Here is a 16,097-nt window from a genome sequence, read left to right as displayed (position 1 = left end):
CATGTACTCCCTTTGTGCTCTGTGTTTGTCCTCTTAAAATATAATCTTCGCTCTTGGCCAACCTTGACTCAACTTTGGGGCTGTCTTTCCTCATCTCCTGATTCTTAAAGCTTCGGCCTGTTTCTGAGGTACCTTGGTTACATTCTAGGTGAACCGTCGTCCATTTTCCTGATATGGCCGTCCTTGACATGTTATATATTCCACTATAGCAAGCTTCCATGCTTTGTAGTTGTAACTTGCATTACTGAGTATTTACAGTTATTGGTAAGTAAGTTACTTCATTTTCTTTAGATCCATGATTAGTTTAGTTTTAGGTTCCTGTTACTCTTAATGCATCAGTTACATTGTTACTTAATATTTTCATATTGTTTCAACATAGGTTCACATATCTTCTTCATGACATCATATCGTCTTCCTCAGATTTTACTTTAACGTTTGTCCATGATGTTCACAGATGCATACTGAAATCTTGGCAGCCAACATCCTTCCATGTAGCTTTCTTACATGCAAAATCCTTCCACACTTTCAGTGCAAGGGTACATTCTGTATAGCTGTCTCATACACTCGATGCAGCATAGAAATGATACAGAGGGGCTGATCTATGGCTTTTCTTCACCTTTTCCAATATGATGGTGGTGAGGGGGTGGGAACTGGCAAGACACCATTTACTACTCCTCTGGAAATCATCAAGACAATTGTACAAGCTATTCTTTTGAACTTTGCCTGTGAAAGGAGAAGGTCAGGTTAGTCACAAAATGAGCATTTACTCACTCATTGATGTCATCATCTGGACCGTTGTTGATCTCGTGGTCCCTTCGGGAGACTGTGAATCATCTGTCAACAGGGTTTGGTAATTATGCCTTTCTTCCCCACCATGAGATGGTTCCTGAAAAAGAGAAGCACATAGTTAATGTAGCACAGGACTCTCCAGCCTACCTGGATTTCTCACTATGCATGGGACCCGGGGGAACAAACCATACAACACTGACTTGGCAGTGATGTTTGTTGCAGGGAGCAGGCTCCTCAGGTCCGTGGACAGGTCCTTCTGCAGGTCTCTGGCATTGGAGCAGTGCCAGAAGAGGTGGAACTCTGTCTCATCTGCCGTGCATCCCAGTGTTAGGCAGAATCATATGCAGTACCCTTTGGGAACACCACACACAATTAAGACTACAAGTGTAAGTACAAATTCACCTTTGGTAAAAGCCTGTACTACACAGTAAAGTGATAGCGATGGCTGAGCAGCCAGACTTATCGCAAGAGTAAAGTGAGCATATCAGAAGTTACACAAAGGAAAGTAATTACTATGGTTCAAACAAACACTGACTCAAGGTTTCTGAGTAAAAGAATATACATTTATTTCCACATTAATTTGTAAAACAGTTCACTAAATACAGCAGCAGAAAAATCACACTCTTAATATACTACATAACACCCAATCAATTCTGGACTAGTTAAGCTCAAAATGAAGTGTGAGCAAAATGGCACTCCAACAATTTAAAAAGGGAGAGAAAGACAAGGTTATACAAAATTAAGCAGCACCAACAAGTAAGTAGGCAGGGCAATCTAGAAAAGGCTTGCTACAATGAGGATTCAAATCAATTGGCCTGGGCCAATGTTCATGGTTCAGAGTCTTTGCAGAGGATCACACAGTTCAGAGTAGTTCGCGGTTAAGTCTTTGCCAAGAGTTCAAAATGAAGTTGGTGGGAAGAAAAGTTACTTAAAAGAGTAGAGAAGGACAAGCCCTCAGATTGGCAAAAGATTTAAAACACTTTCACTGCAGTCTGACAGAACGAACAACTGGGTTTGAACAGTACCTTTAGAAGAAGAAGGATGCTGTAGCTGAGGCAGAAGTTCCTGGCAGATCCTACAGGCTCACGGTTCTTGAACCGACTGTCGGACTGACACAAAGAAGGAAGACCGGAGGGTCCTGCACTGCCCAGGGAAGAAACCAGCAGCAGAGCAAAGCAACAAATAAAAGGTGCACTCCTTAAAACCCAACCAGGCTCCGGTCCTCCTGGCTATCCGGTTCATTGCAGCTATTTACAGCAAATTCTACCAGGGGAGGAGGGCCTTGCTTTGTGTTAGGTGAACTGGTCGGTCCCACCAGTTCAAGAGAAGAAGATTCCTTACAGATCTTCTCTGTCATCGAAGCTTGGAGATTGCGACCCGCAGCAGGGCTTCACCGGGAAGTTCAGTCGTGGTAGTGGTCCTCCTCCTTCAGCTTCTCTTCCGTTCTCTCGATCCAGTGGCGACTCTGCCTTCCAAGTCCCAGAGACCTTCTTTTTATGCAGTTTTCCCCCATTCACACAGCCTGACTGTCAATCACAAAGCAGGGTGGCTGTCCTGGCGGGACAGTCACCTAGCCAATCAAACAAGAGTGCAACTTGGGTTTCCAAGAGAACCCTGTGCAGGGGTCCTAAAACCCCTCCCTCACATCCTGTCTACCCAGACTCTCAGGTGCCTAAGGAGGGCTTCAGTGCAGAAGCCCACCAAAGGACAACAAACAAAGGAACCAAACCTGGTTTGGTGCGCAGAGTAAAACACGAGAAAGACCTTTACAAAAAGAAATGGTGAATAAGCCCAGCCGGAACCAAATAAAAGTAAATGGGGTCCAGCGGATTAAAGTTTGAGGCTACTAACTTAGCCTAATATAGTACCAATGCTATCTTCATAGACCACGGTAGAAAAATATGGTAGATACCACTGCCACCAGCCAAATCTTAAAGAAAGGGGAACGAAATAATTTTCCATGAGAGACGGACAAAAAGGGATAACTATTAACCCTTTCCAGTACTCTATGGAAGATAGTTTGAACTAGGTCTGTGAATTTAAAAAGACTAATAAAGTCAATGGCAACTTTACATGTTCTGGGAGACAGTAGTCAGTCCCAGAAAATGGAGTTTAAAGTGGGAAGTCTGCAAAAGACAACCCTGTGTCACTGCACTAAAGGTGCTGTGTGACACATAGTAAAAAGATGATGCCTATGGAGTAGGTGTAGCTGCACAGTCTATGAACACAAAAATGTTAAACACACTGCAAAACACATGTAAGAGTGGGGGGAAAAGGCTCATACTCTTACCAGGTGAAAAAACAAATCCGCTCAGGGACTCAGTAGGTAAGGGAAATTAGCCATTCTGGAGAATTCTCCCTAACACATCCCCCAGAATGTTCTGAAGCAGTTGAGAACTCTGGCATACATTGAGTCCTCTGGCATGCATGCAGGTCCTCACCAGTAGTGACAAATGTTGCAACCACGTTATCTTCTTAGCCAAATAATGAGGCTGTCTGAATGGGTACATATGGTTCAAAATTACTAACACTTTAAAGTTAGGCTGAGTGTTGTAAAATGAAATAAGCATCAACTGCAGTGTGTGTTCTAAACTTGATTATTCAAGCATATAACCCTTCTATCACATTCAAATTGGTCAAACATACAGCTCTTTGGGCATTCATATGTTCCCAAAATGCTTTGATTTTATGCAAAGCTGACAGAAACACTAATTCATGCTATTTGCGCCTTTCTCATTTCACTATCTCACATAGATATTTTGAAAGCATAAAATAGGATTGAGTTTACCAGACACTCTTAGAATGATCCTTCTCTCTCAGAAAACAAGTATATGATTATTCTAAGTGTTGGTAATGTTCTTTGCTCACAAAGATAAGTGTAACCTGATTATGACTACAATATATATTGGAAGTGATCATTAGAAAGGTTCCGTGCCACATTTTAAAAAGAACCAGTTTACAATATTAGTACATTTAAATAATTGCCTTTATTTTCCAAATTCTCATAGTTTATTTGGATAAAATCCATAAACCAATATGAAGCATACAAATATACACAGTCCAGTGTGATAAAATGCAGTATAAAAAAACACAATAAAGTAATCATCAGTATAATAATAGCATTCACTGTAAAACATTTTACGTTAAGGCCTCCACAGTACGTTTTCTTCTGTTCCACGCTTTCCTCAAGTATTCTAGAGCACACCAAGCAAGAACCACAGGTTCAACTCGCAGCAAGAATATGAGTGCCAGATGTCACTGATTAAAATTAGCTGCTCTCAAGAGTGGAATAATAGTTTGTTTTCTAAGGTCATTATAACACGGGCAAAACAAAAGAAATGTAGGAGATCTTCTTTCGGAGCACTGCAGCCTGGGAAAACCAAAGTCTGCTGAAAACCCTGCCATTTCCTCGTGTTGTCTCTCAGCAACAATAAGTTAAAGCACGCCCTGGTCAGGGCCAGCGATCTACAGGTCTGTTGCTATCTGTCAAATAGGGCTGTATTGCGTCCAATTTCCTAAGAAGCAGATAATTCCTATTAGACTCAAGGGAAAGCCTGACTGATTCTCGTTGTATTGAGATTAAAGAGTGAAAAGCCCTCGTATACATTATGGTCCCGGCAGCAGTTAACAGTTGAGCGGGACACTGTAGATCTGGGGCATTCACCTGTCTCAAACAGTGAGAAATACATTTCAACCAAGGTATTTTGTGTAAAAAGTACTCAACAACAGGGTCTCCATGAGTCAAAAGGGCTCTTGAGTTTGATCAGACGCCGAGCAAATTCATAAAGGGAGCTTCATACCAATCATCCCCAATATGGGTTATGCCCAATTCTACATGCACTGTGTAGTTAGGGGCGGAGCTAGGAAGCCACAATAACCTTTTCAAAAAGTTTTTCTCAATGACCTCAATGGGCAATATGTTTTCAGTTCCTCCACAGTGCCTACCCATAATTAATAGCAGCCTTGACTTTTGCACGATCACGATACACTTCCATAGTTAAGTTCAGTGGTTGACCTTGACACATCTTTGTGAATCTTGAGATGCCCCCCAGTGCCTGTTTCATTTTGATGCTTGTCTATGGACATGGGCCCTCCCCCTCCAGTTTTCCGAGAAGCATATTCCCAAGTAATCAAATTTGGTTACCCTGGCAATGATAGAACCATTGCTTGCCATACTACACATTTTAAAAACATGTTCCCTCTTCCAGGGGTACATGCCATCACTGCCGACTTGGTCGTGTTTATTGTTAACTTTAAGGCAGTCATAAAATCGGTGTGAACGTTTATGAGCTTCTGGAGGGCTTTCGGTGTCCAGGCAATGAGAAACGTGTCATCGGCAAATGCTAATAATGGGAGTGCATTAGCGCCCACCTGAGGGTAGTCTGCGTTTGGGTCCACCAGGGCTTTGTGAAGGCCATTGATGTACAGAGTAAATAAAACTGGTGCAAGAACGCAGCACTGGCGCACTCCCGTTGCAACCTCAAAGTAGCCTGTGTATTGCCCCTGTTCCCCAAAACAGACACAAGCCCTGGTGTCCTTATTAATCATTTGTAACACCTTTAATAGCTCAGCTGGACAACCCATGGGCCCAAGCACCCACCACAGGGAAGCTCTAGCCACCCTGTCAAATGCGGTGCTCAGGTCCATGAAAGCCAAATAAATCAATTCACCCTTTCCAAAAACAGAGGATGCTCCCACCCAGTACACATTGAGGGCTTGATCGCGTGTGTCCATTCTAGGCCTAAAGCCATATTGGACTTCCAAGAGAACCTGGCAGGTCAAAATCCAATCCTCAACGTGTTGTAGTATAACCTGGCCAAAAACCTTGAAGGAGGTGTCCAGCAGTGAACATTGCCTTTAAGCCAAAGGGCTTCTTGGACCTCCCTTTTTTTAAAATGGAATGGATAATTGCACATTTACAGGATTGCGGATAAACACCTTTTTCCAAAAATGAGTTAAAACAGGCTGCCAGAAGGGGGACCCACAAATCTATTTCTCCCTTGTACACGTCTAGAGGGACCGCATCTGTTCCCGGAGCACAATTTTGTGACTGTTGATTAACTACAATCTCCACCTCCTTCAAAGTCAGCCGTATCGAAGAACAATGGTCTCCACCTACATGCCTAGTCATATGTCCCTGATATAAGGATGACAAATTATCAAACCAAGATTTGGCTGCAACATGGTTTCCCTATGTGTCTTGACTCTTTTATATGGCTGGCCTCCTGCAACAAACTCCCAATATTTCTTACAGTCCCTTGTGGAAACAGCTAGCATGAGGTCTTCCCACACTTTGTTCTGTAGGGACTCTTTTCTTTGTTCCACAGCCCTTTTGTAATCAGTCCTTTCTTTGACAACCTCTCCCCTAAATGATTCATCAAACTAGCTAATCATCCTAGTATTCCTATGTTTAAAATCACGTATTTGTCAGGGCCCTCCACAAATCCTTGCACCAGGTAATGATCTCGTGGGGATCAGCATCCTGGTCAAGGATTGATAGAAGGTGCTATAGATGAATTGATAATACTTTATGTTGAGCTAATCTGGGATCATATTTTGCCCATTTTATGTTTACAGTGTGGATTTACTTCAAATGAGTCCAGCTGCGGTAGAACAATTAGAGGCAAATGGGAGAAAGCCTGTCTAAGGACAAACCTCAGCAGAAAATGATCTCTAAAAACGGCCTGTATCACCATAATGTCCAATATTTAGTTCCAGCGTTGGACATGCATACAGAAGTAATCAATAGTTGATGAGCCCTGGGTGTTTATGAATGTCGGCTTGCGGGTGCATCAAACTCCATGCATCCGTTAAGAGTCTGCATTCCCCATTCTATTAACCACATGCCCAATTGTAAACCCCTAGAACATAGCCGGTCATCAATAATTTGCCAGCGTGCAATTCCTTAGGCATTGTCCTCACCAGAATCAACAAGTTCGGTTGTAATCCCATTGACCATTTTCACATTAAAATCCCCTCCCAAGACCAATACCGTTTGGTCATCCAGGCAATCGAGAATAGTGTAGTCCAACAGATCTTTCAGCGCCCAAGACGATTGACTTCCAAGGCATGAGGGCTATTGTAAAAATTAACCAACAATAATTTATCTCCCAGCTCTGGTATTGCGATAACATATTGAAGGCAGGTGGAATTGATTTCTGTGTATCGAGCTGGGTGTGAATGCAGTGCTAGAGAATGTATGAGAGAATCTTGGTGTGTCAGAGAGAATTTTTGGTTGTGAGTGCAGGAATGCCTGTCGTTGAAAGGTCCTGGAGTTGTCACTTGGAGAGGCCTGGCATTTTCATTGTTCATTGGTTGCTTCGTGTTCAGTAGTTCTCCCTCTTCCTCTCTCTGGGTTATCACAAGGCGTAACTTCCGCTTCTCTTGGCTTCTAGGGTGATGGGACCCAGTGGTTCATGTCTACCATCTTAATGTAACTGGAATCAAGCTTATTTGTGGAACCTACCCAAAATGACTAAGGAGCTTTTATTATTACACTGGTGATGAGTCGGTCTTTCAAGTAACGAAAAACAACCTGCGTGGCAAGAAAGCTGAAGATAAAGGTGACCAGTCTGCTGCGGGGGGTGTAGATCAGATGGAAAGGAACTACTGCCCCTGCACAAGTAAGTCCCATGACCCAGGGCCAAGAGAAGAGGAAGCTATGCCTTTTTATAACCCAGAGAGAGGAAGAGGGAGAACTACTGTACACCCGGCAACCAATGAGCAAGGAAAAGGGGTGGGGGCTGTGCTCCAAGAGGTTTGGATAGAAGAAAGGGCGGGGTGGCCCTGATCACCTAGGGAACCATCCTTTTGAGGCAAAAGGGAGGAGCCCATCTCTGTGCCAGGACCAGTGTCCAACTGGAAAGGCCATGAAGAAGGGCAGAGTTGCCAATGAAGAGTGCGATAGCGATGGCTCATGGTGAAGAGAAGGGGAAGCTATGCCCCATTAGCTGAGCTTCCGCAATAAGGTATGGTATGTGCACCCAGAAAATGGAGCTGTGTCCCAGAAGAGGTGTTTGGGCAGCGACCAGGGCCGGAGCATGGAAGAGCCCAGGAGTGAAGAGTCCAGGGTTAGAGGGTGTTCTCTTATGTCCGGAGGTCTTTTGTTTGGCACAGCCGTGAAATACAAGCTGCAGTGAGGGGTGAGTGTCCCAGTCAGAGGGACCAGTGCACAGAGAGAAGCTCACATGTGTAATATGGGCATGTAAAGGTGAAAAGGAGGAGGACTCGCGGCTAACAGAAAATGCAGGTAATGGTGAGGGATGGTTGCAGCAATGGAGCTTCACTCAGAAAATGAATGCAGGTAGCGGTGAGGGCCATGCTCGTAATGAGGCCCACTGAGTTAACTTGCTTATCAGGGTTGTTATCGTAGCATTTGCAGTGTTCTCCCCCGTCTCTCATTCAAACAGACCACAAGAGACCACTTTCCTCCCCACTTGCTTACTGCGCCCAGTGCTGGAATGGGAGTTAAATAATGAAAGCACAGTCAGGCAGGCAGCAGGTTCCTTGTCGCAGGAAAACAGTAGAAGTGGTGAAAATACTCTGGGAAGGACCACAAGAGACCAGTTTCCTCCACACTTGCTTCCTCAATTGCCTTTATTTTAAGAACGAACACTATTTTGTGTTTCAAAATATTGCGTCTTTATGAAAAGGGTTGGACTCAGATCAAAACAAAGACCTTTTTCTTCTGTGAGCACAAAGGAAATGTTTAAGGTTGATTGCTGGACCCAAATTAGTTGATATATCTGCAGTTGCAATTTGGTCCTATCATCCAACAAAACGTCTGTTTAGTTGGATGTGGTAATTACCTCCACACAAAGGGACTGTTTACCAGTTTGGTGGTATAGGTAAAACATCCTGTAATTACCATTACAAGATATTTTTATGTACTGTAAAACTACAGTACAGGCTTCATCACCAAAGTTCATGTTTAATGCCTGTTTTTGTGTGGTGATAATTAGCCCCAAAGGACCTCATAATGAGTTTGCTGATTGTGGTAAAATGTCCAGTAATTACCACTACAAGATGTTTTACTGCCCTCAAAAAGTATGAGTTGTATTACAGAAGCTCATGTTCCATGCGTGTTTTTGTGTGGAGATAATTATATCCACGTAAAAGCATTACCACGTGCAGTTATGAACACATCTTGTAATCTCTGCAAGCAGTAAATACCAGATGCCATGAGTGATATGGAACTCTGAAATGGGGAATAACAGAAAGGTCTGTGTGACTTGGAATAATGCGTACCTTTTCAGGTAAGTGTTATTTACTGTACGCGGTATGGCTAAATGAGTTTGACGGCGTTACAACCAAGCTCATAATAAGGTATAGAAAGAGAGAACGGGGGCACAAAGTTAGGAAAAACGAGACATTATGCTAGATCAGTGCATGATGTGCCAGATGAAGCTAAGTATTAATATATATGGAATACACAATATAAGGGGTCATTACGAGTTTGGAGGTATCCATGGTGCTACTAGCACCATGGCTGCCTCCAAAGTCGTGTCTGGGTCCGGGTTCCCTGAATGGGGACTTATCGGGCCATTCCAACCTTGGAGGACCCGGTAAGACCCCATTCAAAATACCCATCCCCATTCCCATTCGAGCCCCCATAGGGATCAATGGGAATGGGGAGGGAGCTAATAACGGGGCCGTTAATTACAGGCCCATTATTAGCTCTCTGTTCCATTAGCGGCTCCCGCTAAGGATGGCTGGTTTTACCAGCCGGTCTTAGTGGGACCCGCTAAGGGACCTCGTAATGCGGTCGGTAAGGGGTTAACGGCACCGGCATCCTTACCGGTGCCATTAAACCCTTACCGCTGCACTCGTAATGACCCCCATAGTCTGTTAAAGCAGATAGGAGTGAGACTTTTTTTGGAATGCACTCTCACCACAATCACTTGTATGTGGTCCCAGTTTTGGCAGCCAAAGAAAACAGGACCGATTTGGGTAGAGTGATCTGCCTATGACTGTATGATTAGTAAAGTTGGGAAGCCTGGCAGTGACACTTCCGTTTGCACAGTGCCTTGTGGCATCTTTAGTTTTTCAGCAACTTGCAATGTTGTCTGCATGGAAGTCTGCCATGGGTTAAACGTCTTGCTTTTCTATGCTGGGTGGAGAAGGGTCAATTCTAAAGCGCAACCAGAGCGGGCCAAAAACAACTAAGGCGCAAAGGTTGGGGAAGAGGCAGGAACAGCTTGTTTAAATATATATGCATTTAGATAAACGAAACACATATATACACGGCTTCATTACAAGTTTGGCGGTGCAGGAAAAAAGTGGCAGTAATTCCATTGCCGCCACTTTTTCCTCACCCTCCAATTAAGAAATAAGCTTGTAGCTGGAGGTAAATCCTCCACTTTACCTCCCAAAATCAGCGGATTTATCGCACAGTATTTCCATCCTTGGTATCTCCACCATAAATCCCCTTGGAGTCCAATGGACTCCAAAAATGGGGAAACACAACAACTTTTAATCTAGTGTTAATACCAGAGGACCAAATGGCAGTTACAGTGATTGAATTTTGTGGTATTTTGGCAGATTTACTGCTGGAATATCGCTAAACTCGTATGATGCTCATAGTATTTCATAGAAAACAATTGGTAGTTTTCAGTTTAAGAAAATAGTTTTACTTTGTACAGAGACGAACATGGCAGCCTGTTGTTGATTTAAAAAGAAAGCAAAAATCAGAGGATCTTCCAGAGACACCTGTCAGCAGTAACGTGTAAATGGCCCTCTGTCACACTATGAACTATCCTGTGCTATGTCTACTGAGGGCTGAAATATATCACTGTCCAAACTAAACATAGGATCAGAAAAACAAAGTATTGCCAGCCAGGCCTCCGGATTGCAGCTCATGCCATCACAATCATCATTTTATGGTTGTAAGGGAGCCCTGCTCACCTCTGAGTTCTTCAGAGATTGGGGTAAAACCCCCAATCCCCACAGAGTAGGTGCAACGAAAACATATGCACGTATAAAGTTGGCCCAACAAATAGAGTTTATAATGTCCATTAGGTGCGTGAACAGTTTATGGATTGCATTCAAATATGAATGTATTAATGTGATTGGACATTGCTAGCCAGCTTGTGTCCTCAAACTGAGGCATGCTTCCGAGGACGTTGTGTTGGGAACATTTTTGAGTGCATAACAAGTAGTCCTTAGGGTCCGTCGGGACCCTGAACAAGGAATGGTCTTACTCCAGTAGGGTGGAATACTTACTAGGAAATCGAAATTGCTAAATGTCCCTGCATAGTCCAAACACCTGTCCTCTAGGTCCATTGATCTCGGGTGTGGCAAGCTATGGACTTCACCCCGAAAAACAATGTAAAGGTGCCTGTAGCTGGTCGCCAGGCCATGTTCCGGGCCCTGTAAAGGGCTAGGGCATTCCTCAAAAGGGAGTTATATGCTCCTTTCAAGAAATGAAACAAGCCAGGCCAAATGTGCCTGTCTGGGCTCATGTAGACAGGGCATGGGTCTTTGGATCCAGGAAGTGCTCCTATGCCAATGTCTGCACCCTTTGGTAACTAAGAATTGGGCTACCATATGATTTTGCCGGCTCATTACTTTAGCAATATTTGAAGGAAATGCTTGAAGCCCCCCCCCCTTAAAAAAAATATGGGTCTCATTCCAGGTCAGTCAGTCCGGTAAAAAAGTGCCAGTATCGATGTAGGAGGTAAGGCAGGCCATTGTTTGAAACTACAAGAACATCATCTAGAAACATGACCCAGAACTCTATTGGCCTGATTACGAGTTTGGGTATGGCGGGAAAGCAGCTGACAATTACCATTACTGAGTGTTTTACCAGTCAGCCTAAATACGAATTTTATATTGTAAACTCTTTCTCTGCCTGTTTGTTTCTGCCTGCTTTTGTGCGGTATGATTTTACCACCATGCAAAAGCAGTACAGCATGCATGTATATTCTGACAGAGTCCTATTGGTCTGCAAAATGGAGTAGCGGAAAGGCCTGCATGACATGTACAGGCCTCGCAGTGATTACTGCAAACAGGATTGCCCAACTGCAGGCCTCGATGGCTGGATCCATGTCGCTTGTTCAGGTTACCCCTCATTAATATTCATGAGATAAATGTGCATATAATGATTCTGAATGTATGCAAATTCTTGCTCATGAATATTAATGAGGGATATCCTGAAAAAGGCCTGCCGTTGGACAACCCTTATACAGTAATGGTAAATGATATCCATTCTGCCTTAGCATTGCACCTGATTTTATTGTGCTGCTTTTAATATTCTGCTTTTAATTTTCTGTGAAACAGCCTTGTGATGGCTCTCATTTCTGCGTGTGCCTTTCTGATCCTCACTGATCTCTTATTTTACCTGCAACAGTGCACAAAAGCGATTTGAGGTAGAAACCTAGTGTTTCTGCACGCTCTCGGGGGTAAGGAAACTACATTACCCAGCATCAGTGTAGTTCAGAGTTTTTCCATTTAAATTCAATCTTGGCACGAACGCGCCTGCGCGAAACCGATTAACCAGTCTGTGCCGGTCCTTTACGCTGCAGGGCCATGGGGCCATTCCTCTGCCAGTCAGGTTGTCAGGTAAGCATTATGGGAATTGCCGATGTTCTAGCCCTCATTGCCAAGGAGCGGACTGACTCAGATTTGAGGTCTGCCCTCCTTCGCAATCAGATGACTGCCGTACATGCACCCTTCCTTCCTACACAAGCTTGCGCTGATCCATTATCACCTCCAATCTGGAAAATACATACAATTGTGGAGGAGATGCTGTTACTGATGATGACATCACTATTGCCCGCAGCAGCAGCCTTACTTTTATTAATACCACATCTAGTATATTTGGACACACTGACATCACACATGACAATATCCCCCCCTCTCCTGCTCTGACCTTACCCCCTCCTGGAAATAACACCACAAATAAAAGATCTCTAAAATGTTTACTACTCAATACACGCTCTCTACTGAGACGTGCTTGAAGTCGCATCCTATATGGCCTCTAATAATATAGATATCTGTGCTATCACAGAGACTTGGAATCACCCAGCCTCAGGCCCCACCCTAGCCCTGGCTTTACCCAATGGTTATAATATTTTTTGCCAAGACAGGAAAGAAGGGGTTGGAGGTGGAGTGGCCCTTATTTTTAAAGACTCCCTGTCAGTGTGGAAAGTTGATGCCTCCAACAGTGACAAATGTGACATACTCCATATTAAAATCAGAATGTCTGCAGAGAACACACTCAGTATTATTCTGGTTTACCTGCCACCAGAATCCATGAAGGATTTTAGTAACCAGCTCTCTGATGTGTTATTGGCTTTTTTAAAACCACTATCTAATGTCCTCTTAATGGGCGACCTGATCTACTGGTTATGAGATAGAACTGACTCATGCGCCAAACTCTTGGATCGAGCACTATCTAACTTAGGTTTCTCCCAATTCATTAATGTGCCTACTCATGTGAAAGGACACTCTCTTGATTGGCTGTGTGGCTTTGATACCACACCCACCAACATAGATGTGAGTCCCTGTCCCTGGTCGGATCACCTTTTTATCTACTTCGAGATGACTTCAGATAAAACCATAGACAATAAGAAACCTGTTCTTAGCATCACACGTAGTAGAAATCTAAAAAAACTGACGTCCAAATCCCTTGAACCATGGATCACCACACTTAATCACATGATTAAAGATGACTCCTCCATAGAAGATATCACTGCAGCCTATCAAGTTACGCTCCAAGACGCTGTCAATACGTTAGCACCCATCTCTAATAAAAAATCAGTTACTAGGGAACACATGATCTTCAAGACCTCAAAAATGCAAAAACCAAAGCACTCAGTCGGAAGTCAAAAACAAAGAAAGAAATTTATAATAGTCATGTCAGGGTTTATAAAAAAAGCAGTGATCGCCGCAAAAAGAGCCTAACTTGATGATCGTATCATCAAAGCTCAGTCTACTCCCAAAGAACCTTTTAAGTGTTCAAAGAACTGGAATCCAAAAAGAACACCACACAGGTCTGTTTTATTAAAGATGCCATATGGTGTAACCTAGTACAGGAGGCCCTGTACGATAAACTCAACAAAATTAACAAAGGTATTGCTGATGCCAGAGCATCTCTATCCGGTAAAGGTCTCAAGGATACTATTACCCCTGTTAAATGTTGGAAGGAATATGAACTCTTCTCCTTAAAACCCATTACAGAAAAGGACATTACATCTATTATCCAAAATCTCAAACCATCTAATTGCAAGGGAGATGTTTGTCCTGCCCTAACAATTAAAGCTTGTGCTACCTCACTTACCCCTATTCTTTGTAAATGTGTCAATACTTTTTTCAGGGATTGTGCGGTTACCACATGTATTAAACACTCTTGGGTGACCCCCCTATTGAAAAAAACCTGATCTCCCCCCGATGACCCACTTAACTACCGTCCATCTCTAACTCCCCATTTCTCCTTAAGATTTTTGATAAAGTGGCCTATGTTCAATTACTGGCTCACCTAAGAAATGGTAACATCCTGAATAAGAGACATTCTGGCTTTCGGGAAAAACATGGCACAGAGTCTGCTCTGTTGGATTTGGAATCAAGGCTCCTTAGACACATGGATCAAGGTGACCCCAGCATGCTGACGCTGTTGGACCTATGCGCCTCCTTCGACATGGTAGACCACACGGTATTGGTCTCCAGGTTGAGGGAGGTGGCGGATTTCTCTTCGTCTGTGGCTGACTGGGGCACTTCTTTTCTGAAAGATCGTCACTGGAGAGTGAGCAGTAACTTGGCAGATGCCAATACCAAGGAGCTGACACAAGGTGTCCCTCAGGGAGCCTGTCTCTCTCCCATCTTCTATAATCTTTTTATGGTACCGTTTCTTAATTTTCTGGACATTAACAACATAGAGTTTACCATTTACGCCGACGATACTCAGTGTATCATAACCATCACTGGTTTCTTTTCAGTTGATGAAACTATCATTAACAGAATTTACTTGCTCATTCAAAGTTGGATGTAGTCTAATGGCTTGGCTCTTAATACAAGCAAGACAGAGTTTATGCTTGTGGGCACTGTGCCCAAGATTCGTAAAATTGAAGATCAACACTCCAAATTGGTTATTGATGAATGCGTTATAATGGTTAAGAAAAAAGTCAAGACTCTGGGAATTTATCTTGACAGAAATCTTAACATGAAAGCACAGATTGGTAGTCTGGTGGCTTCATCCTCTTACTACATCAAACTGCTCTCACATGCCCGCTCCTTCCTCTCCCATAACAGCAAGGAAATGCTTGCCAGAGCATTGATTAGCTCCAGGCTTGACTAGTGTAGCAGCCTACTGACTGGTCTCTCAAAGGGTGAACTGAACCGACTGCAGGTTGTGCAGAACAACGCTGTCAGGGTTGTTCTCGACAAGAGAAGGTCTGACCATATCTCTGAGGCGAGAAGGGAACTTCACTGGCTCCCTATTAGGGAACATATTCTCTTTCGGCTCATATCTATTTCTTTTAAGTATATAAAACACTCTGGCTCAATTTATCTTAATGCGGAACTACGACCAAATGTGAGTAAACATAATCTCAGGTCCAACAATCAAATTCAGTTTATCGTTCCAATATGCAGATTATCGCAGACTAAGGCTGGCGCCTTTTTCCTGCAGCTCTCGTGGCTTGGAACAATTTGCCTATGAAACTAATATCGGAAAACTCCATTCATGTATTCAGAAAAGGTCTGAAGACACATCTGTTTAAATAAATACTCGCTGGTCCTCCCTAATTCTGAAGTTTATCCCACCTTTGTATTCCTCTCTCTTCTGATGGTCTGTTTAGTCGATCATGCTGTTTGTCAACGCCCTTAAGCCTTAGGGTCAGTGGAGTCTGCGTGATGTACATGTTAAATAAATAAATAAAATTAATTGGGCCCTCTGTCTTTGAACATATAGCATAAAAGTGATTTGAGTGCAGTTTTTCAACTGCAGATACCAATGGGCGTCACAGTACATTGAATGCAGTTTTCCTTGTTTGTCTAGTGTTAGCAAAATTCTTTCATTCACCTCACCTTGCAACTCCGTAGCAATGTTTGGAATAATTAAAATTAATTCTCACATAGATCTGAGATCTGAACGCAGGGTGAAAGAGTTAAGTTGCAAATTAACCCGGGATCGTACCGTGTCTTTCTTTAACAATTTAGTCTGAATAATCTAGTTTAAGTAAAACTTGTCCTTTTTCTTTCCAACCAGTTTCCTCTCTTTTACGGCTTTATTTGACCAAAACCAACCCTCCTTTTATCTTGCAAATCTCATCCAGTTCTTCAGCTACAGCCCTCCTTCCACTTCTATATTG

This window comes from Ambystoma mexicanum, chromosome 1p, assembly GCF_040938575.1.
Source record: "Ambystoma mexicanum isolate Mex_15411 chromosome 1p, UKY_AmexF1_1, whole genome shotgun sequence".
NCBI classification, from domain to species: Eukaryota; Metazoa; Chordata; class Amphibia; order Caudata; family Ambystomatidae; genus Ambystoma; species Ambystoma mexicanum.
This window is presented reverse-complemented; position numbering follows the sequence as displayed.